At 43.3% G+C, this 26,711-nt stretch overlaps 1 protein-coding gene across 3 annotated transcripts in view; it reads right to left on the reverse strand.

Annotated features, from left to right (window-relative positions):
• LOC124011661 (leucine-rich repeat and immunoglobulin-like domain-containing nogo receptor-interacting protein 2) overlaps nucleotides 1-26,711 on the reverse strand; it is a 415,677-nt gene that overhangs the window by 196,518 nt on the left and 192,448 nt on the right. The window contains exon 1 of one of the 3 annotated variants that reach the window (XM_046325124.1): nucleotides 18,912-19,065. The exons of the other annotated variants lie outside the window; for them this stretch is intronic. The gene's annotated coding sequence lies outside the window, so the exon portion shown is untranslated. Of the gene's footprint in view, nucleotides 1-18,911; nucleotides 19,066-26,711 lie in introns of those variants that run through there. 3 annotated transcript variants of the gene reach the window in all.

Here is a 26,711-nt window from a genome sequence, read left to right on the forward strand (position 1 = left end):
CCTAAAAAAGTCCAAAAATTATTCTGTCCAATCAACGTGAGCTAAATTTAATGTGGCTGTCCATGGAACTGATTTCTGTGTGTGTGTGTGTGTGTGGTGTGCGTAAGTAGAAAAAACATGACTCACCCTACTTGTAGAGCAACGCCGATGTCATCCTCCTCTGTTTCATGTTGTCGAAATGGTCTATGACTCTGTCATACAATATAGTACACACTTGTATTTGTTGTTGTCCTAGGCTACATAGCTAAAATGCTTGCTTGCTAGCCTAACTTCCTTTCATGGGAAACGATGAGTCAGCTCGTCGTTAAAAATGTAAATGGTAAAACATTAAAAAAGTTATCATTTTCAGATATAACAAAACTAAGTATATTCACATGTCACCAAATTATTTATTAAAACACACTGTTTTGCAATGGAGGTCAACAGTAGCCTCAGCAGCACTCTGTATGGTAGCACCATGGTGCAGCCGGAGGACAGCTAGCTTCCGTACTCCTCTCGATACATTGACTTACAAAACCTAGGAGACTCATGGTTCTCACCCCCTTCCATTGATTTACACAGTAATTATGACAACTTCCAGAGGACGTCCTCCAACCTATCAGAGCTCTTGCTGAATGAACTGTTGTCCACCCAATCAAAGCATCAGAGAGTGACTCTAGTACTGAAAGCACAAGCTACAGCTAGCTAGTACTGCGGTGCATAACATGTGGTAAGTTGTTGACTTAAATAGAGAGAAAGACAATAGTTTAACAGTTTTGCACAAATTAATTTCATAAAGAATGAAGGAGAAGCAAGAGCGATAGAGATTTTTTTTTTTTCACTTACTTAGCTAGCAATCCCAGCTCTAGCTAGTTTACCCTGCTCAAACAGAGTGATGCTATACTATCCATCTGGCTGTGACTATCCCAAAAAACACTGTTACTCTTCCAAGTCATGGTAAGCTTTTGGTTATTTGTTTTTCAAGGGAGGCCAAATGCTCCCTGGCTTCCCTTGCATTCAATGTTACAGGTGGCAACAATGTCATACTATTTTAGACCAGACAGCATCAGCTAGAGGGGCGCTGTTTCGCTCACTCAGATGCTTTCTCTGGTGAGATACATTCATTCTATTGCAAATTGAAGGAAAATTATGAAACACAGAGAGACTAAAGTTTTTTTTTTCTTGCTAAATCTTTTGGGGAAGCCTGGCTTCCCTTGGCATCCATGAATACACGCCACTAATAATAATAACAACAACACTGACAACTGCAAGTCAATAAACACATCCAAATATAGTACATCAATTCATTTGAAAAATTAGGGCTTTGTGTAAACTATATATGCTCCTGGAGCAAAACAATGGAGACTAATTGCTAGTTTACTGCACTTTCAATCTATAAATAGACTCATCAGTAGAAGAAGTATACTGTATTTAGTTTCGGGACAACCGAAAAAACCTTTCTGGAACCCTTTTTTCTAAGAGTGTACCGTTGCTTATTATCATAAGATGAGATCAAAATCAAAAAGGGATACATGAAAGGTCTGGTTTCTCAAAGACCTTCGGAAGATTTCATATTCGACTAACCTTTACCTTTAACACATAATGTTGGCACTTTGCTTTGCAGCTCTGCATAGGAAATGATAACATGGATCTGTCTTGAATGGAGCTTACTGGCTTCATGGAATGCAGATCAACCTCAGACTCCTATTGAGTGACAGTTTGGCGGTGTAGCTGAAGTTGCTTCACCATCCCCCTTTACGACAGAGGTGGCTATGAAATATGGACAGTGGCAAATTGAGATTCATCAGGCATGCTGTCTTCCTCACTGAAATCTATATTCAATTTTGGAGCATCTGCTACAGCAGTGGCGGGACGAGTCACACTGCGTTTGAGAATGGTTTAAGTGTTCTGAAATGTGTGCAGCGAAAGCCTATCTCTCCTCACTATCAGAGATGTTGAGTCTTTTAAAATCTGCTTCTTGGGAAACAACAACACACTCGTGATAAACAAATACAGATACTCACAAGAAAGGAGCTGCTATTTTGAGTCTATTTCACTGTCGGTGATATCACTTCCAAGGCTCTTCTTTTTCGCCATCGGCATGAATGGGGCGGCAGCGTAGCCTAGCGGTTAGAGCGTTAGACTAGTAACCGCAAGGTTGTGAGTTCAAACCCCCGAGCTGACAAGGTACAAATCTGTCGTTCTGCCCCTGAACAGGCAGTTAACCCACTGTTCCCAGGCCGTCATAGAAAATAAGAATATGTTCTTAACTGACTTGCCTGGTTAAAGGTAAAAAAAATAAAAATAAATGAACGACAGTGATATAAAATCAAGCAGCGTCAAATGGTAATAATTTTCTTCAGAATAATTGAGTATCTCTCTGTCAACGTATTGTTTGCATGTTGGGCTAAGATCTCTCCATTGGCAGTGAAGGTTTTCCTGGGCCCTATTTTAGTTGACTGAGCCACAGCAGTCTGGTCTCATGGGACCTCATCAGATTTAAAGAGGTATCTTACACCTAGAGAGCCTTTCAGACAGCTTCCAACACGCCTAGTACCGCAGTGCTGCTTACACTGCTGACCCAAGCAGAATACTAGTGAGGAAAGCACAGGCAGCTGCATAGCGTAGCCACTGGCATTGTCTATTCTCTACTGGATTGGTTTCTAAATGCCTCATGTAGGTAACCGTGTTCAAGTCTTCTAAACCCAACTCTTTCCTAAACTGACTAAAACCAAGTTGGATAAGATGATCAAGAAGGAAACTACACTTTCAAAGATTAAATCCACTAGGGCTTGAAAATCTATCAGAGCTAGAATATAAGGCAGGGCCCAACTCCCTGTCTTTGACACCAAGATTCACACAATATTTGATCAAGTACAATGTACAACACACCTGCAAAGACGCAATAATAAATATCCCAAAAACCTGGACTATGTGGAAGCAAGCGCTCAAATCAGCCTCATCATTTGACCATGCTAATGAGTACTTGTAGAGAAGAGGAAGTGATAAGGTGATTATCATTATTTGCCAAAAACTTGACTTGAAAGGTCAGGGCGGTTACACCCTCAGAACAACATGAGGGCAGAGAGAGGGCATTGTAAACAACACAGCCTTATAGGAGGTTAAGGCTTGTTTTAATGACACGGGAGCCAAAATGCAGATTGCGTGGCCGACCTTCTCTGCTCAGTTCAGAACATTAATCTTGGCCTTTGCGTCCTCTGAGATTCCGCTGTAGCTCTGCTGTGACCTTGGGTTCAGATGCAGATTCTGTATGTGGTTTCAGTAGACAGCAGCACAATCCAAGGGAGGTCAACAAATAATAACAGCAAATGAGGGGAAGGACATTTTTATTAGTTCTTCAAAATGTTGCATTGAACTTTTCCTACCACCAGTGAAAGAGGAAGCTGCGTTTTCCTGTGAAGGTACATTTATTGAGAACATCAGAGGCCGATAAAGAATGCACCAAAATAACTAAGAAAGTCAATCTTGTGCAGCAGTTGTCCAGAATAAAAAAAAAACAGCTCTCCTGCATAACAAGATATTGTATGCTTGATAAAATATACACCTGAGTTTCCCTTTGTTTCAAATGGTGACAGTATCAATTAAGCAATCTAAACGTCCATTCTTGGAAATGCATTGTTATCTTATACTCAACTTTGGCATCAAGTTTGATTAAATACGGAGTCCCTAGTGTATTCCCTTAAAACACCCCGCCATATCATAATAATGCATACCCAAATAGAAAATATTCCCTGAACGCATACAATAGGTGGTAGTACCTTTAATCATTCCTGTTTGCATGCAAAATAGGCTAAATTTTTAATGAGTATGTCACTAGCCTAAGAGAATACATGATCATGCCAGTAAAGCTCTTTATTAGCTCGTAGTGAACAATGAGCCGTGTCAGTTGATAGAGGATGAAGAGCCTTCATAGTTCCCCGGGAAGCTGAAGCTAGCAAAATGAGAATCAATAAGCATGCTTCATTTGTTTTATGTCCCTCTCCAAACACTCCCGTCTGAAAATAGATATTCTCATTTTTTTTGCCAGATCTCTACTCACAATGATGCCATTGACTCCCGAGTCAGTTTGCCAAACAGTAACCCAACCATATACGACAATGGCTTTCAGCTTTATGTGCACCATTGTACAGCTACAGTATATTGAAGAATAAACACACAGATGTTATCTTACTACTATTTCATATAAAAGTTAAAGTTAGGCATAGCCACGGGAAGGAGCGGTGCTTGGGGTGTGTCAGCACCGCCTGTGTTTAAAGGGCAAAACGGCATCACCCTTTGCAGAAGAGGTGTTAGAACTGTTGTTGTTAATGAACAAGTCTTATAAATTAATATATTCTTTCTACAGCTTATCAGCGTACAACCAATATGTTACCACTGTTGCGGGCTCTCCTTCCCTGCAGCCAACGTGAGTAAAACATTTAAACGTGTTAACCCTCGCAAGGCTGCCTGGCACAGGCAGCATCCCTAGCAGCATCCTCAGAGCATGAGCAGATGAGCTGGCTGGTATGTTTACGGACATATTCAATCAAGCCTTATCCCAGTCTGCTGTTCCCACATGCTTGAAGAGAGCCACCATTGTTCCAGTTCCCAAGAAAGCAAAGGTAACTGAGCTAAATGACTATCGCCCCATAGCACTCACTTCCATCATCATGAAGTGTTTTGAGAGACTAATCAAGGACCATATCACCTCCACCCTACCTGACACCCTAGATCCACTCAAGTTTGCTTACCACCGCAATAGGTCCACAGACGACGCAATCGCAATCACACTGCACACTGCCCTAACCCATCTGGACAAGAGGAATACCTATGTAAAAATGCTGTTCATCAACTACAGCTCAGCATTTAACACCATGGTACCCTCCAAACTCATCATTAAGCTCGAGACCCTGGGTCTCGACCCCGCCCTGTGCAATTGGGTCCTGGACTTCCTGACGGGTCCTCAACACTGGGGCCCCACAAAGGTGCGTTCTCAGTCCTCTCCTGTACTCCCTTGTTCACCCATGACTGCATGGCCATGCACGCCTCCAACTCAATCATCAAGTTTGCAGACGGCACTACAGTGGTAGGCTTGATTACCAACAACGACGAGACGGTCCACAGGGAGGAGGTGAAGCCCCTCGGAATGTGGTGTCAGGAAAATAACCTCACACTCAATGTCAACAAAACAAAGGAGACGATCGTGGACTTCAGGAAACAGCAGAGGGAGCAGCCCCCTATCCACGTCGACGGGACAGTGGAGAAGGTGGAAAGTTTTAAGCTCCTCAGCGTGCACATCACGGACAGACTGAAATGGTCCACCCACACAGGCAGCATGGTGAAGAAGGCGCAGCAGCACCTCTTCAACCTCAGGAGGCTGAAGAAATTCAGCTTGTCACCAAAAACACTCACATACTTTTATAGATGCACAATCGAGAGCATCCTGTCGGGCTGTATCACCGCCTGGTACGGCAACTGCTCCGCCCACAACCGTATGGCTCTCCAGAGGGCATTGAGGTCTGCACAAGGCATCAACGGGGGCAAAGTACCTGCCCTCCAGGACACCTACACCAACCGATGTCACAGGAAGGCCAAAAAGATCATCAAGGACAAGGACTGAGGGACTGAAAAACAGCTTCTATCTCAAGGCCAACAGACTGTTAAACAGCCATCACTAACATTGAGTGGCTGCTGCCAACATACTGACTCAAATCTCTAGCCACTTTAATAATTTTAAATTGGATGTAATTAATGTATCACTAGCCACTTTAAACAATGCCACTTTATATAATGTTTACATACCCTACATTACTCATCTCATATGTATATACAGCACGCTAAACCATCTACTAAATCTTGCCTATGCCGTTCAGCCATCGCTCATCCATATATTTTTATGTACATATTATTTTTCATTCCTTTACACTTGTGTGTATAAGGTAGTTGTGAAATTGTTCGATTACTTGTTAGATATTACTGCATGGTCGGAACTAGAAGCACAAGCATTTCGCTACACTCTTATTAACATCTGCTAACAATGTGTATGTGACAACTGAAAATTTGATTTGATTTGATGATGCTTATTATGCGTTCTGGTTGAACCTACAGATTACATGTAACACAAATTAAATGAAATTGGAAAAAGTTTAACCTTTTAGGGATAGGGCTGTCTACTGCCCCCGCTGGAGTAATTGCGTGCCCATGGTAAACATAATTATTTTTTGTCAAAAGTTGCTAATATATGCAAATAAAAAATATTATTGAATAGAAAACACTCTAAAGCTTTTAAACCGTTTAAATTGTGTCTCTATGTAAAGCAGAACCCCCAAAATATGCATTCTCCCAAACTATCTCTTCTCATCTGAAAACTTGGGCCACCTTTGACGTCATCACAAACACCCTCCCCAAACAGTTACAGCTCCCGGAACAGTCTCCACGTGTTCAGCGTGATCTCAGCTTTCAATAGGGCTTGTCATTGTGAGAATCGCCCGCTCGCGAGAGTTTGAGCACGCGGTAAGCTCCCAGTCAATCAAAAACAGCTGTCACTTTTCTGTGCGCAGTGGTCAAGTCCTCTCTTTCTTCCAAGATCGATTGAACGGTGCCTGTGTTTCTGTTTGTTCTCAAAATTGCTGTACACCTTTATAACATGTTAAAGCTTGATTATGAAGTTAGTTTGACAAGTTAACTAGACATATAATATATAATTTCAACGTTTTGGTGAGCAATCACTTAAATTTTGCGTAAATTTAGACCGAAATGTGGGTATTTTGAGAACCGAAAGACGTAGACTTGAAAACTAAATGCTGGTTTGGTAAGTATAATCCCTTCCAGGTCGTTTGATGGAAGAACAACAAAGGTAAGGGAATATTTAATGTATTCATTTTGGGTTTCTGTCGACTCCAAGATAGAGGAGTCATTATGCTACTGTGGGAGCGCCGACTCCATATTATAGTCTAGTGAACGCAAAATGTAACGTTAAAATTAAATGTAACAATGCAATTGCATTTAGAAGAAGTGTATCTTGCTATACATATGTAAAACATGCATATTTAGTCAAAGTTTATGATGTGTATTCCTTGTTAGCTGACGTTATCTGCCGGGGCTATCGTCATTTCTCAGGACATTTGGGTAGCATTTTTTGAACGATGCATCATTGTAAACAGAGATTTATGGATATATATAGCATATTATTGAAAAAAATGAATGTACTGTGTAACATGTTATATTACTGTCATCTGATGAAGATTTCAAAAGGTTAGTGAAATGATTTTTCTTTTAATCCTGCTTTTGTTGATTGCATATTTTTTCCTACTTGGCTATGCTAATGAGCTATGTCTGCGGTGGTGGTTTGACATAAATATGTGCTATGTTTTCGCCGTAAAACATTTTAGAAATCTGACTTGCTGGCTAGATAAACAACTTGTTTATCTTTCATTTGAGCTATTTTACTTGTTAATGTGTGGAGGTTAAATATTTTTAGGAATATTCCTTGCGTTCCCTGCGCCACATTCCAGCTGGGGGGGGGGGGGTTGGGGGCGCGTTCCCAAATGGGAACTGGTGTCTCTAACAGGTTTTAATATGTATGTGAAATTTAATTAAACAATGTTGGTTGACGCTAATCATATGTACAGTGTATAATTATGTTGCCTGGTATGTTCTGTAAACTATTGTGTTTTAACAGTTTCACTGAATTCAATCTAATCAACCTGATAATTATGACACACTATGTCATTGGTTGCACTAATTGCACTGTTCGTCTACATCTTGGGTCAAGCATTCATGACATTACCCTGAAAAAAGCACAGTGATGCTGAAAAGTTGGTGTTTTACCCAATAAATAACTGGGAGTTTATATATAGTTTGCGACTCTCTTTATTTCATTGTATAGCTTACATCATTTTTGAATGTTGCAATAAAAAAATATGAAACAATTTTTCCGCTGCATTATTGGTATGAATACAAATGGGATTGGGGTGGGGGAGAGAAAAAACATGGGATATTTAAAAATATATCTTACAACCTTCAAACTTTAGGCTACAACTATTCCTGCGAGGCTACAACATTCCTGCGAGGATCGAAGTTAGCATTTAAATGTCTCAGAAAATAATTTAGGATTTATTTAAACCTGGTTCTAGCCAACCATAATGGATAAAAACCCCGGGCCTGGTGTATCTAGTATCTGAAGGATGACACAAGTGTCAAGGGTGAATGTGTCAATGTGCCGAGGGAATGGGTCAGGAGACTTGAGAGATGACCGCATCGTGGAGGAGATACGACTGCAAATGTTTTTATTCAAATAAACGGTAATTAAATGAATGATACATATACAACACATACGTAATAATCTACTAATATGAAGTGTAACATCGATAAAACAAGTAACAATGAAAAAATCAAAGGAAAAAATACAACTGCTTGATTCAAATATTAAGAATTATTTAATTTATGACCAAGGTGACAGCTTGTTCCACCAAATCGGCCTCAATATGCCCACAGACAACGTATCCCGGAGAGGGAGCAGAACCCCAGCCCGCTCTCACCACACAATGGAGACTGAAGTGGTGGCACCCTAAGCAGGATAACTCTTTGAAGCGGTGGATCTGGTGCAATTGAGATAAGATTCGACCAAGAAGGGCAAGGGATATCAGCAAGACGAGGGAAAACCACTTTTGACATAGCAAAAGGAAGCACAACACACATGGCCGCACAGTCCCGTGACTCCCTTCACTTCCCCATGCAACTAGACATAGGCCGCCTGCTGCTCCAACGCCACATGTTGGGAAAAATCACAAGAAATACACCGAGCAGCACTCTCCCATGGGGTTACTTCAACTCTGGCCCCTTGAACCACAAACGAGAGGTAGTAGTAGAGTATCCTCATCAAACTGTGCCTCAGTCTTCTGATTTGTCACGTCGTCGGAGAGGACGTACTCCATCCTACACCGCTAAGGACTTGGATCCGTAGCACAATGAGCCAGAAATGGCTGACACACGTTACACTTATGCACGTTCACTGGACACCTTGGCCTTACATGCCCTGATGAGGGCCTTTATCCGTGTCACCCCAGAGCACGAGGCAACTTTTGGTGTTTTATAACTGCAGCGAAAGGTAAGACCAATGTCTTAAACTGTCGCCTTGCAGTTAATATTCTTTATTCAATGCATTTTTGGGGGGATTTATTAATAGTTTTTTGATGTGTTACAAAATGTAATGTTATTGCAATGATATTGTATTGGCTACACTTGTGTGCTTTGCGTAATAGCTTGAGGATAGTATGGTGTTGGCTTCTGCACTTAGTCAACTGTGCTTTTTCTCTTAAACACAGTTGTTGTGTTGTGGTTTGAGCAATTATTTCTAATTATTGTGTGCTTTGGTGGGAGGTTCTGGTGATAAGTGAGTCCACTTTGCTAGATTTAGTTGGGTGGCACAGGCCCGATTCTGCATGGAGTGTCTCTGTTTTGTAAGCGGCGCTCTCATGATTTATGCTCTTATCTAATCAGTTGTGGGGGTGTGGAGTCACACACAAACGCTCTGCTGTATGATAGACAATTTAGTTTGAGTTGAGTCGGGTCTCTCTCTCTCCCTCCTCCCTGTCACTCGCCCCCTCTTTCCCTCCCTCTTCTCTCCCCATTGTAGTGGATATCAAGTGATTGGGAGCAGTGCTCACAATAGTATCCCAATTGTATTTTCTATTAGCTTACAATTCTAAACTTCTAAGCATGAGAACAATTTCAAGTAAGGAACATGGGACTTTGATCGCTTTTCTCCGCAATGGTTCTGAAACTATTTCTTTTTGTGCTCAATTTTATTACGCACAATCATGTGTTTCCTAATTTAGTTACAACACCTCTCTCGCTTTGTCTCTTGTTATAATTTCGTTATACTGTTATAATTATGCAGTACAAAGACTTGTTTACAACAGGCTTTTTTTGCAAACAGCCACAAGTTAAATTAAGTTAGACTGTGGGGATACTGTTACTGAATCTTGTCCTATGCTTAGGCTACTCATCACATTCGGAATTGTATTGTGTAGATGCATGCCTTTATTAGAAAGGTGCATTTTGTTTTTCAGCCCAAACACCCTACTCAAAACATCTTCCAGCGGCTATGAAGTCAGGGGCACAGCCCATGAATTGTACATGTAATATATCGGGGTCACTTCCAAAAAAGGGAGATTTAAAAATGATAGCTAGTACAGTGACATTTGTTTACTCTGAGAGATCTTACTTTTTGAGTCGGAATTACCACGAAGTGAGAGGCAATCTCATTTTATAGTCAGGCTCACACAACACCTTGCAATGGCTCTGTCACTCATCTCCCTATCACCACTTGACTGCTGGTGGAAATTGAAAAAACAAAGCTCAATGACAGACCTGGGTTTCAGTACTACTCAAAATATTTGAAAATACTTCTGTGCTTGATTAAGCTTGCCTGGCATAATGGACCAATAGAATAGAACCTCAAACTCTTGAAATCTGACACTTCAGGCTGGCTAAAACAAACACTCAAATTATTTGAAAGATTTTAAATAGTATTTGAACCCAGGTCAGCTCCCCAATGATTCTTCCATCCATCACACAAGTGCCTTTAAAGAGATTGAACAGGATCTCAGCACTCACAAATTCGCAACATATTGTATGAATTAGATTTATTAACATATCATACTAATTGCAGAAATATATACACTGACTGTACAGAACATTAGGAAAACCTTCCAAATATTGAGATTTTTCCCTTAATGCGTTGGGCATGGACTCTACAAGGTGTTGAAAGCATTCCACAGGGATGCTGGCCAATGTTGACTCCAATGCTTCCCACAGTTGTGTCAAGTTGGCTGGATGTCTTTTGGGTGGTGGACCATTTTTGATAGACATGGGAAACTGTTGCGTGTGTAAAACCCAACACCATTGCAGCTCTTGACAACTCAAGAGGTCCGCCTGGCACCGACTACTACCATACCCCGTTCAAAGGCACGTAAATCTTGCACATTCAACCCCTGACTGGCACACATACAGTACACAATCCATGTCTCAATTGTCTCAAGACTGAAAAATCTTTATTCTACCTGTCTCCTACCCTTCATCTACACTGATTGAAGTGGATTTAACAAATGACACAAATAAGGGATCATATCTTTCACCTGGGTTCACCTGGTCAGTCCATGCTATGGAAAGAGCTGTATTTTGTATACTCAATGTATACACTACCAGTCAAAAGTTTGGACACACCTATTCATTAAAAAAAAGGTGAAATTAAAAATACAAATAATAAAAAATATTCAATGCTTTTTCTTTATTGTTACTATTTTTTACATTGGAGAATAATAGTGAAGACATCAACACTATGAAATAACACATATGGAATCCCATAGTAACCAAAAAAAGTGTTAAACAAATCAATATATATATATATATATATCTTTGAGATTCTTCAAAGTAGCCACCCTTTGCCTTGATGACAGCTTTGCACACACTTTGCATTCTCTCAACCAGTTTCATGAGGAATACTTTTCCAAAAGTCTTGAAGGAGTTCCCACATATGCTGGGTACTTGTTGGCTGCTTTTCCTTCACTCTGCTTCACTCTGCTGTCCAATTCATCCCAAACCATCTCAATTGGGTTGAGGTCGGGTGATTGTGGAGGCCAGGTCATCTGATGCAGCACTCAATCACTCTCCTTCTTGGTCAAATAGGCCTTACAAAAGCTGGAGGTGTGTTGGGTCATTGTCCTGTTAAAAAACAAATGATGGTCCCACTAAGCACAAACCAGATGGGATGGCGTATCACTGCATAATGCTGTTGTAGCCATGCTGGTTAAGTGTTTCTTGAATTCTACTGTAAATAAATTACTGTGTCACTAGCAAAGCACCCTCCTACCATCACACCTCCTTCTCCATGTTTCACAGTGGGAACCACACACGCAGAGATCATCTGTTCACCTACTCTCATACTCTGTGTCTCACAAAGAAACGGCGGTTAGAACGCAAAATCTCAAATTTGGACTCATCAGACCAAATGACAGATTTCCACCGGTCTAATGTCCATATTGCCTGTGTTTCTTGTTCCAAGCAAGTCTCTTATTCTTATTGGTGTCTTTTAGTAGTGGTTTCTTTGCAGCAATTTGAAGGCCTGATTCACATAGTGTCCTCTGAACAGTTGATGTTCAGATGTGTCTGTTACTTGAACCTTGTGAAGCATTTATTTGGGCTGCAATCTGAGTAGCAGTTAACTCTAATGCACGTATCTTCTGCTTCAGAGGTAACTCTGGGTCTTCCTTTCCTGTGGTGGTCCGAGCAGCTGCACACAAGTATAATATAGTGTAGGCTCGCCAACATTGGACTCTGGAGCAATGGAAACTCGTTCTCTGAAATTATGAATCACACTTCACCATCTGGCAGTCCGACGGACGAATATGGGTTTGGCGGATGCCAGGAGAATGCTACTTGCCCCAATGCATAGTGCCAACTGTAAAGTTTGGTGGATGAGGTGTAATGGTCTGGGGCTGTTTTTCATGGTTTGGGCTGGGCCCCTTAGTTCCAGTGAATGGAAATCTTAACACTAAATCATACAATTACTTTCTAGACTATTCTCCAACTTTGAGGCAACTGTTTGGGGAAGGCCCTTTCCTGTTTCAGCATGGCAATGCCCCGTACAAAAAGCTCTTTGTGGAAGAACTTGACTGGCCTGCACAGAGCCCTGACCTCAAATCCATTGAACACCTTTGGGATGAATTGGAACGCGTCTGCGAGCCAGGCCTAATTGCCTAACATCATTGTCCGACCTCACTAATACTTATGGCTAAATGGATGCAACTCCTCGCTGCAATGTTTCAACACCTAGGGGAAAGCCTTCTCAGAAGAGTGGAGGTTGTTATAGATGCAAAGTGAGACCAACAGCATATTAATGCCCATGATTCTGGAATGAGATGTTCGACAAGCAGGTGTCCACATACTTTTGGTAATGTAGTGTGTGTATATATATATATACAGTATATATACTGTATATATATTTATAATTTGTAAAAATTGCAGGATGTATCATATTATATGAAATTGTTGATGTACACAATTGTGCACAATTTTTGGGAACCCATTTTGGCTCATGCGCGCTACTTTCAAAATATTGGCAAAACATCTGTTTCATCACTTTAAAGGGTAAGGTCTTTTTATTTTCAGTCTCCAATCCCAGATGGGCACTGTGAGAGAGAGCGAGGAAAAGGGGAACCTGAACACTGCTTTGTCAAATTTCTGATATTACTGAGGGACTTTGGGGATGACGGGTGGCTTTCAGCCACAGTGCTCGCCTCCCGGTTATTGATAAGTGGAGAAGTTGATGGTGATTGGTTCCGCTAGTGTCCAATTGTGCAATCAGCGCGTGCATACGGTGGACGTCTTGAATATGGAAATGTTATTCAGCATCAACGTGTGAGAGGTAATCAAGACATGGCAGAGATCAATCTCTTGACTGTTATGCACAAAATAGATCAGAGAATAGGTTTCAAGCAATAACCCGATGTTGAGGGGTATTTTGATAGGCATGAGTGCTACCTAAATTAAATGACAGCAAGGACATTGTTTGCAAAGTCGGGTCATCTCTTTGTCTCACTGTTAGGATTACCTCAGCACTGTGACTCCCAGAAACCCATTGTAACACATAATTTAATTCTGCTATGTTGTAACACCTCTAGGCCTACGAAAACAAGTCCTTGGAGTTAGTCTCCATTTTGGTTGTCAGGGCATGTCTGGATTATGTTGGGCACTGTGGGCAGGCTAAACCACGCCAATAGGTTTTCTAGTCAGGCAAAAAAAAATTGCCTAAAGATTAGTTGAGTCGCAGAAAACAGGATTCAGCAGTCTGGGACTTCAAGCAATGACGTTAGAAACTAATCCTGATTTGTTCTGTCTTTCTGTAAAATAAGCCACTCGGGGATTGGTAGTTTGTTAATGAATAGGAAAAAATGCGATCAACATTCCTTATTCCGAGGCATTTCTCACTGTCGGGATCAAACTATAGAGAAACAGAAAATGACCAATGTAATAGAGTTAGTCCCCAACAAGCTCTATGCTATCAAGCTACTCGTTTTATATACTGTATTAGCGCTCTCTTCACTTGCATGTGTCGTCTGTAAATGGAGACATACCATTATACAGATGTCTCTTTACTGTAACCCTGCCCCCTGCAATGACTGCTGTGGGAGTAGCTAGGCCCAATGCAAAAGGGAATTGAAAAGGTCACGACATGAGGATATGAGAGAACCTGGCTAAAGAAGCCACACTACAATCAACATGTTCAATGGAGGTCTTGAGTTACAAGGGCATATTGACTTCCTGAGTCCCCTCAGGCTTATGTCCCCAGATTCGTCTTAAATGATTGTGTAACATTTAGTGTCAACGTGTCAATTAGGTTTTCAGAGTACTAGTTAGTAGTTGGTGAAAGCAGTAGTAATAGACCATTTGAAACGATGTATGCAAGTGATACTTTGTACGTTTTTCTGAGCGCACTCGCATCTCGAGACGTACACCAAAAAGAGTAATTGAATTGCTCTCCAAACCATGTTTTATCAAATTAAACGTGAGTGGATTATGTTTAAATTAGCCACAGGGAGCCTTTTAAGGGGAAAAGCTTAGGAGTGCAAGCAAGCACTGCTCACGAAGGCAATTTCTACCACTTAGGCAGGACAAATTAGTCTGCATGTAACTAAATATTGATATAACTAATGGACATTAGCCACCTTATTAACCCTAATTATTGATGCCAACATGCATCTAGTTATCAGTCAACAATGACCTTAGAATGAGAGGAAAACATGCAAAACTGGCTAAACATCAGATTCAAGGACCATTTTTTCCCCTGATTGGATCCAAATTATTGCCATGAAGTGATGGTCAATTACAACAAAGTAATACAAATCTAGGTTAACTTTAACTTATCTGTCTCATCCAACTGCTTCAGTGGACACAGATCCAGTACAAGAACACAATTCGGCTGAATAATTCTTGGTGCTCTTGCCATTCAATATCCATACATGGGCCTTTTAATAATGAAACCAATTCTGATCATCTGGAAGACATTTTTGATTGCCACTGAATAATGCCAATAGCAAAGGATTATATGGCTATTGATTTGGGTGCTGAATTGCAGGTTGTGAATTTAAATGGTTCATTGATACTTGCATGGTTAGAATGGATTTCATTCCTTCTGCTCATAATCCGTTAAGTATTATTTCTGAGATCAAGTTTATTTGGGAGGAACAATATACTAAATCTATGAAGGCAATTACACAAAGTTTGCAGTCCGTGAACCATCTTCATCAGGATGTTAGAGGGGAAAAATATTAATTTCTCAACCCCGGCAGAGCAGTATTATTTGGCTGCAAATGGTGTCGGGAGGTTAACGTTGATTTAATATGCAATTTATTTTAAGCTGCGAACATAGAATAACAGAGTGAATATGATAAAAATATAACAAATATTCAGGTTGGGTTGCTTTGTACATCAGGGCTACATGAATTGTCTTTTCTCTCCTGAAATTGTTCTGCTTGTTCACTACACAGTCATGTGGCTGGCTAATTGGCTCAGCATTCTGCTGGGTGCATGATGATGGCATTCCCAAATAGCTTGAAGAGACTTTGAGGAGCTTTTATAAAGCTCAGGCCTCTGATAATGGCTTGGTATTCTTAGTATTCTGTGAAGTACTTTACGAAGCATCACCAACTGTTAGTGATAAGTACATGATCTGAAAAGTTGATCCCATGAATGCATGAGAGGTTCATGAGTTAATACATGTTCTTCCAATTCATTAATGAATTAGTCACAAGGTATTACATGTTGTATGCACCTTTATAACCCTTTTGTAAAATGACACCACTGTAAACTGCTACTGTTAATAGCTTCCTTCATTAGCCAGCAGCATATCACCCTGCATCACACTGCTGGCTCGCCTCTGAAGTTAAGCAGGGTTGGTCCTGAAAGTGGTTTTGGAGGGCCACCAATTTCCTCTGAACTAAAGAAATATATACCAATGCCCCAGGGCAGTGATTGGTGACATTGCCCTGTGTAGGGTGACATCTTTGGCAGGTTATAGGGCTGTCCTGACCCTCTGTGGACACTAAATATCCCATGGCACTTATTGTAGGAGGAGAGGTGTTAACCCTGGTGTCCTGGCTAAATTCCCAATCTGGTTTTCATACTGTACCATCATGGACACCCAATCATCCCCAGCTAACAATTGGCTCATTCATCCCCCTCCTCTCCCTTTTTAACCATTCCCCAGGTTGTTGCTGTAAATAAGAACGTGTTCGCAGCAAACTTACCTGGTAAAATAAGGGTTAAAAAAATAAATAATCCAAAACTAGATCTCAAAGTAGCCTCTGAAGGGCTAGCATGCAACTGTCATACATGAGAACTCTGCCATGCTTCCCAAGAGAACAACTACATGGCATCAAATATTTGACCTTCCTCCTTCACAAAACCACACTGCTGCCTGGCTGAAGATAGGAGCTCACATTGAATCCATTATCAGACTGCATACAGAATGTCTCTTGGGAAGAGTGTTGCTTTGCCACCTTGTCACGTTGCCCCATTAATGATGACCATCTGTTTTGATATGTGACTTTGTGGGATACTTCTATTAGTTGTCTTCAGGAGACTCATAATTTAATCTAGGGCGGCAGGAAGCCTAGTGGTTTAATATATATATATATATATATAGAGAGAGAGAGAGAGAGAGAGATATTTCACCTTTATTTAACCATGTAGGCCAGTTGAGAACAAGTTCTCATTTACAACTGCGACCTGGCCAAGATAAAGCAAAGCAGTGAGACAAGAACAACAACACAGAGTTACACATGGGTAAATAAACGTACAGTCAATAACACAATAGAAAAATATGTATACAGTGTGTGCAAATTAAGTAATCAGGTAAGGCAATAAATAGGCCAATAGTGTTGAAGTAATTACAATTTCGAAATTTACACTGGAGTGATATATGTGCAGATGAGGATGTGCAAGTAGAAATACTGGTGTGCAAAAGAGCAGAAAAACAAATATGGGGATGAGGTGGGTAGTTGGTTGGATGGGCTATTTACAGATGTGCTGTGTATAGCTGCAGCAATCGGTAAGCTGCTCTGACAGCTGATGCTTAAAGTTAGTGAGGCAGATATAAGTCTCCAACTTCAGTGATTTCCACAATTCGTTCCAGTCATTGGCAGCAGAGAACTGGAAGGAAAGGCGGCCAAAGGGGGTGTTTGCTTTGGGGATGACCTGTGAAATATACCTACTGGAGCGCGTGCTATGGGTGGGTGTTTCTATGGTGACCAGTGAGCTGAGATAAGGCAGTGAGTTTGCAAAGACTTATAGATGACCTGGAGCCAGTGAGTTTGGCAACGAATATGTAGCGAGGACCAGCCAACGCGAGCATACAGGTCACGATGGTGGGTATAATATGGGGCTTTGGTGGCAAAATGGATGGCACTGTGATAGACTGCATCCAATTTGCTGAGTAGGGTGTTGGAGGCTATTTTGTAAATGACATTGCCGAAGTCAAAGATCAGTAGGATAGTCAGTTTTATGAGGGTATGTTTGGCAGCATGAGTGAAGGAGGCTTTGTTGCGAAATAGAAAGCCGATTCTAGATGTATCTTTGCATTGGAGATGCTTAATGTGAGTCTGGAAGGAGAGTTTACAGTCTAGCCAGACACCTAGGGATTTATAGTTGTCCACATATTCTAAGTCAGAACAATCCAGAGTAGTGAAGCTAGTCAGGCGGGCGGGTGCAGGCCATGTATTTCATTTTACTAGCGTATTAGAGCAGTTGGAGGCCACGGAAAGAGTGTTATATGGCGTTGAAGCTTATTTGGAGGTTCGTTAACACAGTGTCCAAAGAGGGGCCAGATGTATACAGAATGGTGTCGTCTACGTAGAGGTGGGTCAAAGAATCACCCATAACAAGAGCGACATCATTGATATATACAGAGAAAAGAGTCTGCCCGAGAAGTGAACCCTGTGGCACCCCCATAGAGACTGCACCCCCGGTTGCTGCAGGATGCAAATTTCTGTTTGAAAAAGCTAGCCTTTGCTTTCCTAACTGACTGTGTGTAATAGTTAACAGCATTGGGCCAGTAACCGAAAGGTCGCTGGTTCGATTCCCAGAGCCGACAAGGTGGAAAAATGTGGCGCTCTGCCCTGGGGCAAGGCAGTTAACCCCAAACAACAACTGCTCCCCAGGTGCCGATGGCACGGATGTCGATTAAAGCAGCCCCCCATTCCTCTCTGATTCAAAGGGTTAAATGTGGAAGACACATTTCAGTTTAATGCATTCAGTTGTGCAACTGACTAGGTATCCCACTTTCCTTAATCCTTTTCAGCAACTATAGTATGACCATACTTGTGAGCAACATGCATTACATTGATCATTTAATTACTACACTCTTAGAACTAGCCTTTTAGGTTTTAGATAGCATATTTTATTCTAAGAGTGTAAAGAATTATTGAATGACCTAAATATTGATATTCCGATGTTTGGGTGAGTAAATCTGCATGCTTACTGCAGAACAAACACACAACTGCTCTATAGATATAGTAAAGGACAATACATTGCAATGAAAAACATACACATGTAAACTGAGTTTTATATAAATGTAAACTGAACTTTACTACTATGTAAATTTCAGTAGAACACTTTACTACAATATATTACCAATCAAGAATATGTATATTGTAAATAGTCATGGTATTAAAAAAAACATTATTTCGCAAGGACAAGCCAATTAGCCATTCCAGGTAATTTTCAAATGTAATTCCAGGTAATTTTCAAATTTTCAAACAAAAATCCAAATGCTCCACAAGCCACCAGCAATACTTTCCCAACAAACGTCTCTCCTTTCCATGCAAAACTCTACACAGACTAGATAAATCACACAGGCGTGAATAACCTACCTTTGTTACACGTTAGCCTGACCTTTCTCGCACCATCCAGTGTTGTTTATGGCCCAGCACTTGACTCCATGCGAACTGTGCTAACACTGTGCTAAGTTGCATGCTAGCACAATTATCTCCTTAAGTTTCAACCGTTCCCTAAACTGTGGAATAACCATTCAAAGGCCCAAGTAGTTCCTTTACCTCTCCCAAACATGAAAACCGCCAGAGCTTAATTCAACATGTGGCACCATATCACGTCTCTCTCAATTGAGAAGATACTGTAGTTTTTCTCTTTCCACCCAGCCCATTAAGAAAATAATCAATTTGTCAGCAGCAGAAGGGAAGAGAGGCGAGGACGGGGGTGGAGTGTTGCACCCTTGGTATCAGGTGTCTCCTGCACTTTCGCGGGAGACAATGACGCCCGTTCGTGTGCAAATTAAATGGAAAGACAGAAAAATGCATTATTGATCCACGGAGGCTGAAGTGTCTCGCTCACAGCACGGGGTCGGGTTCTGGTACAGGATAATTAATCCACAGCCTGAACCGAATCAAGGAGAGGATCATATCCCCCCTCTCGCTCATCTCCCCCTTTTTTAAACACGAGCTGTTTCCATTTTCCATTCAACCACAGAGAAAATAGGTCACCTGCCTGTGGGGCAAAACCTGTGTGCAGATAGATAGCTAGCACCGTTGGGACAAGGAGTACCGATAGAAAAATACCTGAGCTTGTTTTCTGAGCAGGTGCCTGTTCTTTTTTGTGTAAGACCAATTGTCAGTGTGCTCGTATCCTGTAATTAGATCCCACGTGATAACTCTTACATCACAGCTATTGTTTCACATTCCTAATAGAATCATATTATCCTGTACCACCACCACTCGGACTGCAAATGTTCTATGCACCCACACGCTCGTCCTCATGTGTAAAAGAACATCCCTCAAGGACATTGAGATAGAATATGCACTTTGAAATGTTTTAGCTAACTTTGACCTTCTGGCTTTATGTGGGTGAATCTCAAATAAGTGTTGGTGTCCATAAAAGCTGTATTTAATAGAAGAGCTGCTTGAGTTCGGGTTAGGGGATCAGCTGTGGCTTGAAGGATTGACTGGCTCTGAATAACCCCCTTCCCAGTCCTTTCATCTCTCATGCCACTGCTGCAGCTCACAAGCCCAGGGCCTAGTGGTGGCGGTCAGTGCAAAGGACAGTTCTCAAGCACAGGGTCCCAGGTGTTGCCAAACAAACCCCTCTTACTGTCAAACTGTGACCTTAAGTCATTGGCTTTGTGGCTCTCCTGGCCGTTTGTTTTGCACTGCAGTCAAGTCAAGTTACTCAGGCCACGTTCCAGGTGGACCTCATTGCAGACACACGCCTGGATAGGTGTTTTACATATACTGTTAACCACATCAGATAATATAGCAATCTGATGCCTGACTTCTCAGTCGAGAACTGACCATTGGTTGATGCAATGCAACATACATAATGTAGTGGGACTGGAACTCGACCACAGTGAAAGGAGATTACAGGTATCAAATCAAATTGTTTTTTTGTCACATGCGCCAAATACAAGTGTAGACCTTAAAGTGAAATGCTTACTTACATGCCCTTAACCAACAATGCAGTTTTAAGATAATACAAAAAAAAAATAATAAAAGTAACAAATAATTAAAGAGCAGCAGTACAGTAAAATAACAATAGCAAGGCTATATACAGGGGGTACCGGCACAGAGTCAATGTGTGGGGGAACCGGTTGGTCGAGGTAATTGAGGTAATATGTACATGCAGGTAGAGTTATTGTGACTATGCATAGATAATAACAGAGAATAGCAGCAGCGTAGAGTGGGGAGGAGGCAATGCAAATAGTCTGGGTAGCCATTTGATTAGATGTTATAGCTTGGGGTTAGAAGCTGTTTAGAAGCCACTTGGACCTAGACTTGGCACTCCAGTACCGCTTGCTGAGCGGTAGCAGAGATAACAGTCTATGACTAGGGTGGCTGGAGTCTTTGACAATTTTTAGGGCCTTCCTCTGACACCGCCTGGTCCTGGATGGCAGAAAGCTTTGCCCCAGTGATGTACTGGGCCGTACACACTACCCTCTGTAGTGCCTTGCGGTCAGAGGCCGAGCAGTTACCATACCAGGCAGTGATGCAACCCGTCAGGATGCTCTCGATGGTGCAGCTGTAGAACCTTTTGAGGATCTAAGGATCCATGCCAAATATTTTCAGTCTCCTGAGGGGGAATAGGTTTTGTCATGCCCTCTTCGAGACTGTCTAGTGTGCTTGGATCATGTTAGTTTTTGGTGATGTGGGTGCCAAGGAACTTGAAGCTCTCAACCTGCTCCACTACAGCCCTGTCGATAGCTTAGTGATGAGCTTTGAGGGCACTATGGTTTTGAATGCTGAGCTGTAGTCAATGAATAGCATTCTGACATAGGGGTTCCTTTTGTCCAGGTGTGAAAGGGCAGTGTGGAGTTCAATAAAGATTTAATCATCTGTGGATCTGTTTATGGTGGTATGCAAATTGGAGTGGGTCTAGGGTTTCTGGGATAATGGTGTTGATGTGAGCCATCACCAGGCTTTCAAAGCACTTCATGGCTACAGACGTGAGTGCTACGAGTCGGTAGTCAGTCAGGTTTCAAGACTAGTCATTCAACTGAGACTGCTCTTCTCTGTATCACGGAGGCGCTCCGCACCGCTAAAGCTAACTCTCTCTCCTCTGCTCTCATCCTTCTAGACCTATCGGCTGCCTTCGATACTGTGAACCATCAGATCCTCCTCTCCACCCTCTCCGAGTTGGGCATCTCCGGCGCGGCCCACGCTTGGATTGCGTCCTACCTGACAGGTCGCTCCTACCAGGTGGCGTGGCGAGAATCTGTCTCCTCACCACGCGCTCTCACCACTGGTGTCCCCCAGGGCTCTGTTCTAGGCCCTCTCCTATTCTCGCTATACACCAAGTCACTTGGCTCTGTCATAACCTCACATGGTCTCTCCTATCATTGCTATGCAGACGACACACAATTAATCTTCTCCTTTCCCCTTCTGATGACCAGGTGGCGAATCGCATCTCTGCATGTCTGGCAGACATATCAGTGTGGATGACGGATCACCACCTCAAGCTGAACTTCGGCAAGACGGAGCTGCTCTTCCTCCCGGGGAAGGACTGCCCGTTCCATGATCTCGCCATCACGGTTGACAACTCCATTGTGTCCTCCTCCCAGAGCGCTAAGAACCTTGGCGTGATCCTGGACAACAAACTGTCGTTCTCAACTAACATCAAGGCGGTGGCCCGTTCCTGTAGGTTCATGCTCTACAACATCCGCAGAGTACGACCCTGCCTCACACAGGAAGCGGCGCAGGTCCTAATCCAGGCACTTGTCATCTCCCGTCTGGATTACTGCAACTCGCTGTTGGCTGGGCTCCCTGCCTGTGCCATTAAACCCCTACAACTCATCCAGAACGCCGCAGCCCGTCTAGTGTTCAACCTTCCCAAGTTCTCTCACGTCACCCCCGCTCCTCCGCTCTCTCCACTGGCTTCCAGTTGAAGCTCGCATCCGCTACAAGACCATGGTGCTTGCCTACGGAGCTGTGAGGGGAACGGCACCTCAGTACCTCCAGGCTCTGATCAGGCCCTACACCCAAATAAGGGCACTGCGTTCATCCACCTCTGGCCTGCTCGCCTCCCTACCACTGAGGAAGTACAGTTCCCGCTCAGCTCAGTCAAAACTGTTCGCTGCTCTGGCTCCCCAATGGTGGAACAAACTCCCTCACGACGCCAGGACAGCGGAGTCAATCACCACCTTCCGGAGACACCTGAAACCCCACCTCTTTAAGGAATACCTAGGATAGGATAAAGTAATCCTTCTCACCCCCCTTAAAATATTTAGATGCACTATTGTAAAGTGGTTGTTCCACTGGATGTCATAAGGTGAATGCACCAATTTGTAAGTCGCTCTGGATAAGAGCGTCTGCTAAATGACTTAAATGTAATGTAAATGTAATGGTAGTCATTTAGGCAGGATACCTTAGTGTTGTTGAGCACAGGGACAGTGGTAGTCTGCTTGAAACATGTTGGTATTACAGACTCAGACAGGGAGAGGTCAAACATGTCAGTGAAGACACTTGCCAGTTGGTCAGCGCATTCTCGGAGTACACGTTGTCGTGTCTTGTTTCCCTCAGATGCTGCGTGTGAGCAGGTGTCTGAGTCTGCTACGGTCGGTGCCTTCCCGAGGCAACCTACAGTTAATGGTCGAGTCTCCAGTCTGTCCTCGTCACTACGAGTGGAATTAAGTTTTTTATGTTTTGTTTTCTGCTCTGATTGTCCAGGAGTGTTGCCTATTTCCTTTACTGGAATAAAGACTCTGTTTTCGCCAAGTCGCTTTTGGGTCCTCATTCACCTGCATAACAAATACATTGTTTTTTCCCTGACCTAGTATTATGTGCAAAGCTATCCAAGCATTATTTCTCTGAGGTAAATTAAAACAGGAATACATTTTTGATTGGCAGATATAGCCTCGTGACTTCACAACTTGTTTATGTATTAGGCTACACTGGAGACCCATCTTGTGCTTGCGTTTCATCCTCCCATTGCTTCTGCATATGTAGGATGCAGCACAGTGGCAGCACAGTGAAGTCTCACATCAACTCCCTCTCCGGATGTTCACCACCCACATACAACAGCAATACAACCACCTCCGTCATTCCCAACCCCTTTTTTTTCTAGGCCATCCATCTTTGGACCTGTCACCCAATGAAGCCTTTAGGCCATGATGAACTGAACCAATTAGGCAATGCACTTCTGCATGGGCAGAGATGCATCTCCTAATGACTGAGTCACTGTTCACAAGAGCGGTCCGCCATGCCTCCATCTGTCGCCTTTCTACCTCATTACCATGCAGCCATTAGCCATCCCTCACGCAGACCAGCCACTCACATGTACACCACAATAAACAAATGCTGATTGGGAGGGATCAGGTGTTTAACAGTTTTAGCGTTATTGTGGACATGCAGTTGTTGGCATTTCAAATCTCTATGAATTAATTTCGTTTTTTTGTTTTTTTCCAAAACTTTGTTCTATAATCATAACTCTTCACGATACTATGCAATGCAAAAACATCCATCTTGGGAAAGTCATTTTTACATTCCACATTCTTGCATACCATGTACATTTCCCATTTAGGCTGATTACACTTGTATACAAACTGGCCCTGCCAAGAAAGCAGTGTATGATGGACAATGCCCTTACAAATATTTGATGGTGGGGTTGAGTAACGACATTAACATCCTGAGCTGCATATTGCCATTCTGATTATTTTTCCCAAAACCAGACTGTTACATTTCAAATACAGCTCCCTTTAAAGTCACACTCAGTAAGATGTGCATGCCATCAAAGAGTGGGCCACTATCAGAAAAATAAACATATGAGCAATATGACCCATGTCATTTCGACATGTGAATAGCACTTCATTTCTAATATAAGTACAGTGCCTTCAGAAATTATTCATTGCCCTTGATTTTGTTGTCATTGGCCTACAAACAGTACCACATAGAGTCAAAGTGAAATTATTACATTTACATTTACATTTAAGTCATTTAGCAGACGCTCTTATCCAGAGCGACTTACAAATTGGTGCATTCACCTTATGACATCCAGTGGAACAACCACTTTACAATAGTGCATCTAAATATTTTAAGGGGGGTGAGAAGGATTACTTTATCCTATCCTAGGTATTCCTTAAAGAGGTGGGGTTTCAGGTGTCTCCGGAAGGTGGTGATTGACTCCGCTGTCCTGGCGTCGTGAGGGAGTTTGTTCCACCATTGGGGGCCAGGGCAGCGAACAGTTTTGACTGGGCTGAGCGGGAGCTGTACTTCCTCAGTGGTAGGGAGGCGAGCAGGCCAGAGGTGGATGAACGCAGTGCCCTTGTTTGGGTGTAGGGCCTGATCAGAGCCTGGAGGTACTGAGGTGCCGTTCCCCTCACAGCTCCGTAGGCAAGCACCATGGTCTTGTAGCGGATGCGAGCTTCAACTGGAAGCCAGTGGAGAGAACGGAGGAGCGGGGTGACGTGAGAGAACTTGGGAAGGTTGAACACCAGACGGGCTGCGGCGTTCTGGATGAGTTGAAGGGGTTTAATGGCACAGGCAGGGAGCCCAGCCAACAGCGAGTTGCAGTAATCCAGACGGGAGATGACAAGTGCCTGGATTAGGACCTGCGCCGCTTCCTGTGTGAGGCAGGGTCGTACTCTGCGGATGTTGTAGAGCATGAACCTACAGGAACGGGCCACCGCCTTGATGTTGGTTGAGAACGACAGGGTGTTGTCCAGGATCACGCCAAGGTTCTTGGCGCTCTGGGAGGAGGACACAATGGAGTTGTCAACCGTGATGGCGAGATCATGGAACGGGCAGTCCTTCCCCGGGAGGAAGAGCAGCTCCGTCTTGCCGAGGTTCAGCTTGAGGTGGTGATCCGTCATCCACACTGATATGTCTGCCAGACATGCAGAGATGCGATTCGCCACCTGGTCATCAGAAGGGGAAAGGAGAAGATTAATTGTGTGTCATCTGCATAGCAATGATAAGAGAGACCATGTGAGGTTATGACAGAGCCAAGTGACTTGGTGTATAGCGAGAATAGGAGAGGGCCAAGAACAGAGCCCTGGGGGACACCAGTGGTGAGAGCGCGTGGTGAGGAGACAGATTCTCGCCACGCCACCTGGTAGGAGCGACCTGTCAGGTAGGACGCAATCCAAGCGTGGGCCGCGCCGGAGATGCCCAACTCGGAGAGGGTGGAGAGGAGGATCTGATGGTTCACAGTATCGAAGGCAGCCGATAGATCTAGAAGGATGAGAGCAGAGGAGAGAGAGTTAGCTTTAGCAGTGTGGAGCGCCTCCGTGATACAGAGGAGAGCAGTCTCAGTTGAATGACTAGTCTTGAAACCTGACTGATTTGGATCAAGAAGGTCATTCAGAGAGAGATAGCGGGAGAGCTGGCCAAGGACGGCACGTTCAAGAGTTTTGGAGAGAAAAGAAAGAAGGGATACTGGTCTGTAATTGTTGACATCGGAGGGATCGAGTGTAGGTTTTTTCAGAAGGGGTGCAACTCTCGCTCTCTTGAAGACGGAAGGGACGTAGCCAGCGGTCAGGGATGAGTTGATGAGCGAGGTGAGGTAAGGGAGAAGGTCTCCGGAAATGGTCTGGAGAAGAGAGGAGGGGATAGGGTCAAGCGGGCAGGTTGTTGGGCGGCCGGCCGTCACAAGACGCGAGATTTCATCTGGAGAGAGAGGGGAGAAAGAGGTCAGAGCACAGGGTAGGGCAGTGTGAGCAGAACCAGCGGTGTCGTTTGACTTAGCAAACGAGGATCGGATGTCGTCGACCTTCTTTTCAAAATGGTTGACGAAGTCATCTGCAGAGAGGGAGGGGGGAGGATTCAGGAGGGAGGAGAAGGTGGCAAAGAGCTTCCTAGGGTTAGAGGCAGGTGCTTGGAATTTAGCGTGGTAGAAAGTGGCTTTAGCAGCAGAGACAGAGGAGGAAAATGTAGAGAGGAGGGAGTGAAAGGATGCCAGGTCCGCAGGGAGGCGAGTTTTCCTCCATTTCCGCTCGGCTGCCCGGAGCCCTGTTCTGTGAGCTCGCAATGAGTCATCGAGCCACGGAGCGGGAGGGGAGGACCGAGCCGGCCTGGAGGATAGGGGACATAGAGAGTCAAGGGATGCAGAGAGGGAGGAGAGGAGGGTTGAGGAGGCAGAATCAGGAGATAGGTGGGAGAAGGTTTGAGCGGAGGGAAGAGATGATAGGATGGAAGAGGAGAGAGTAGCGGGGGAGAGAGAGCGAAGGTTGG

Source organism: Oncorhynchus gorbuscha, linkage group LG23 (assembly GCF_021184085.1).
Source record: "Oncorhynchus gorbuscha isolate QuinsamMale2020 ecotype Even-year linkage group LG23, OgorEven_v1.0, whole genome shotgun sequence".
Lineage (NCBI taxonomy): Eukaryota > Metazoa > Chordata > Actinopteri > Salmoniformes > Salmonidae > Oncorhynchus > Oncorhynchus gorbuscha.